The sequence below is a fragment of the Cervus elaphus genome, chromosome 2 (assembly GCF_910594005.1).
Source record: "Cervus elaphus chromosome 2, mCerEla1.1, whole genome shotgun sequence".
In the NCBI taxonomy this organism is placed as follows: Eukaryota; Metazoa; Chordata; class Mammalia; order Artiodactyla; family Cervidae; genus Cervus; species Cervus elaphus.
This window is the reverse complement of record NC_057816.1, coordinates 48,542,814-48,547,003: the sequence shown is the minus strand read 5'-3', so window position 1 is coordinate 48,547,003 and position 4,190 is coordinate 48,542,814. Positions and strand designations below refer to the sequence as shown.

Here is a 4,190-nt window from a genome sequence, read left to right as displayed (position 1 = left end):
CCCATCCCAGATAACCACAAATCTGACCTCTTTCTCCTTTTTTTGTGTTTGTAGTTGTAACCACTGATCTGATCTTTTTCTTGACAGTTTTTGTTTGTTTGCATTTGACATACAACACTATGTTAGTTCTTAATACACAACAAAGGGATTTGATATTTCTGTATATTTCAAAATGATCACCAGGATAAATCTAGTTACCATCTATCACAATACAAGGATATTATACTTCTATTGACTATACTGACAGTTCCTCTGTGAGTTTTTGATATGGACTTTAATTGGTTGAAAGACTATTTATTACACATTTAACTTCCTTTTTTATTACATATTTAACTTCATTACTAATGATAAGTCTATTCAGATTGTCTGTTTCTTCCTGATTCAGTGTCAGTAGTGAGAGAGTTCATTCTTATGTAGGTTGAAAAGCAGTCTGGGGCCCTCAAAGAGGAGAAAAGGGTCTGGGGCTCTCAAGAAGGAGAAAAGAACAAACTTTTTACCTACATTGCTTTGTCTTAATCATATAAGGCATTTTTTTACATTTTTTCTGTAAGCCCAGAGCTAATGATCACACACACACACACACACACACACACACCACACACACACACACACACACACACACACACACACACACACACACACACACACACACACACCAGCTCATCTTGCTCAAGGGTACATTTTCCCTTAAGCTCTGTACTAATGATTATACAGCAAAAGCGTATCTGCTCAAGGACATGTTTCTCCTTCATAACAAGAACCTTCTGACTAATCTTGCTACATTAAGATGTATGTGGTGGGAGTGGGCCTGGTAAAAGTATATAAGGCCTTGATAAGACTAGTGATTGGGGCCATCTCTGTCCCCCTTCTGATGTCTATGTCAGGAGCTTTCTTTGTCCTTTTTCAATGTAATAAAGCTTTTGTGACATAAACCTCTAAGCGACCAAGCCTGGTCCCTGATCCTGAAGCTAAGTCTTCAGAGATCATGAGTCCAACATCATTTACTGTAAGTTATCAGCAGCTTCTGTTTATAGAAATTTGTCTGTTTCGTCTAGGTTGTCCAATTTATTAGATATAGCTGTTTGAATTGCAGTATATTTTGAAATCAAGAATATACTGATGCCTCTAATTTTATTTTCATTTCTCAATACTGCTTTGATGAGTTGGAGCCATTTGTGGTTTCATATGAATTTTAGGGTTTATTTCTATTTCTTTAAAACTCCTTCAGAATTTTGATAAGAACTGCATTAACTCTGTAGATCATTTTTGATAGCACATGAGTTTTACAAATATTAAGTTTTCTGTCCTAGTAGCTCTGGATATATTTTCATTTATTTCATCTTCTTTAAATTTTTTCATCAATAATTGTTTCCAGGTAAGTAATCTTTATTTCATTTGATTGGTTTATTTGTAAGTGGTATTTTTATACTATTGCAATGAGATTGTTTTCTTAATTTCATTTTCTGAAAATCTGTTTTTAATGCATACTTAAACAACTTAATTTTCTGTTAACTTTATAATATGCAAAGTTACCATATTCATTTACTGGTTCCAATAGTTGTTTCTTGTGGAGTCTTTTGGTTTTCTACATACAGGGTGATGTATTCTGCAGAGATAATATTACTTATTTTGTGAGTTGGAAGCTCATTGTTTCTTTTCATTTCCTAATTACTCTGACTTGAACTTCTAGTGTGATATAGATTGAAAGTGGTGAACATGAGCATCTTTGCCTTATTCCTGTTCTTAGAAGAAAAACTTTCAGATTTTCACCATTGAGTAGGAAGATATAGTGGGGTTTTATTATAAGGTCTTTAACTATATTAAAGTAAGTTCTTAGATTTCTATTTTGTTGAGAGTTTTTATCATAAAATCATGGTGAATTTTGTTATTGTTTTTCCTGCATCTCTTTGGATGATAATGAGATTTTTTTAACCTCCATTCCATCTTATGCTCTATGTATGATGCCATGTATTTATAATAGAGTATCAAACAGACTAGTTTTCCCTCTAAAATGTCCCATGCTTGACCTATGCATCCCTTACTAAAACTGCTTAAAATTCTGAAAACCACTGAATATTACTTACTCTTTACACATTTTGTCTTTTCAAGAGCATATAGTTCACGAAAATATTGTTTCAAAATTTAAATGTCTGCCTTTGTATTATCTTATTACTTTATCCTATTAATATTTAAAAATTCACTAACATTATCTGTTTGTCCTCTCTTCTTCTAGCTCACACAATTATATCTTCCTTAATTTGGACTATCTATGCTACAGTCATAATAATCCAATATTATGGGCATATTACTAAAATTAGTATGATTCAAGAAACTTTAATACCAACCCTAAATTAGAAGGAATCTAATTAGGAAAAAGTAGATTTTACAAAAAATGAATTCCATTTTGACTATATACCCCAAAGTTAATCCTTTTAAGTTCAAAGACTTAAATCAGAAGCATGCATTTTCTCATTTTTATGTCACTCTTCTGGAAGGATTTAGGTAGCACTTGGTAAGAGGATGGAGAAAATTTATTAGAAAGGTATGGAAGATAGCCTAGATTATATAAAGTCCCTTTCAACATGGAATTTTTGTAATTATCTGAAACCAATACTTTTTTTTGTTGTTCAGAAAAAACTGCTAAGTTAAAGGTTCATGATCAGACATGAATAGAATAAAATGTCTAAAGAAGGAAACAACTGAAAGAGGTAAAACCTACCTATGAATATAAACATATAGATAGATATCTAGAAGCAGAGAACACCGGAAGTTATCATGAAAAAGAGCATAAAAAATGTTAGATCAAAACCAGCATGACGCCAGGCAGGAAAGACCAGAACAGACACAGCACTGAAAACATCTGAGGCAGTGAACCTTGGGTACCTGTGTACACCCGGTGCCGTCTCTTCCTCTGCATGAAACGGACTGGACTCTACGTACTGTATGTGTCTGCATTGTCTGCTTTCCTAAGGAAAACTAATACTAATGCCTCCTGATAGGATTATATTGACAACACAGTAAGAGATGATCTTCTCCAAGGACTACTTATAGGTCAGTCAGTTATCTTTTGTCATCTGAGATCAGGTTCTTGCTCCATAACATCCTCATGGCATTTTTCACTTCTGCATTCCTCAGGATATAAGTCAGGGTGTTGATCAAAGGTGTTCCAGTTGTATAAAACACAGTTATCATCATGAGGAAGGTGGTAGTCAGGCGAGTGTACATAAATATGCAGGGAACAAAGAGCAAGATGACCACGATGATGTGGGAGATGCAGGTGGAGAGGGCTTTTTCCTCCCCTCAGCACTGTGGTTTCTCAGAGAATGCAAGATGATAGTGTAGGAGAGCATCAGCATGACAAAACTCTACAGATGGCCCTGCTGTTGGACACCAAGAGGCAGTTGGTCACATATGTGTCTGTACAGGCAAGTTTCAACAAAGGCTGCAAGTCACATAGATAATGATCAGTCACATTGAGACCACAGAAAGGTAAGCTCACGGTTAGAATAATCTGAGCTGAAGAATGCACAATGGACCCCACCCAGGCCACAGCCACCAACACACCACATACATGATGACTCATGATGGTCGTGTAGCTCAGGGGCTTACAGATGGCCACATAGTGGTCAGCAGCCATGAGGATGAGGATGAAGATCTCCAGGCAGCCAAAAAAACGGAATGAAAAGATTGGACTATGCACTCAGTGAGAGAGATAGTGGCGTTCTTCAAAAAGGCGTCAGCAATCATCCTAGGGGCTATGCATGTAGAGAAGCAGGCATCAGATAAAGATAAATGGAAAAGGAAGAAATACATGGGTCTGCCAAGTGTCCTGCTGGTCTTGATGATAGTAATAATCAGCAGGTCACCCACTAACGTGTTCAAATAAAAATTAAAGAGAATGACAACACTATTTTCTTCCTAACAGGATCCTGCGCCAACCCAAGCAGAATAAACTCAGTCACATTATGTTTCACCTGCATGGTTTCATAGAGGAGGAGGAGGGATGAGTGTGAAGTGAATTACCTGTGAAAAATAAAGGCAGTAAGTCATGGTGTGATTGCAGTGCTCTGCAATATTTGGGAAAATGTACATATTCCCCAGCAGAGATACTCTAACTGTGACATCTTAATAATTTTCTTTACCAATTTGTTGCTTAATTTGTGATGATCATATCATAGATTATGAGTCTT

At 35.9% G+C, this 4,190-nt stretch overlaps 1 pseudogene; it reads right to left on the bottom strand.

The window, feature by feature from the left end:
* Nucleotides 1–3,060: 3,060 nt before the first annotated feature.
* On the bottom strand, nt 3,061–3,980 carry LOC122705886 (annotated as a pseudogene).
* Nucleotides 3,981–4,190: the final 210 nt, after the last annotated feature.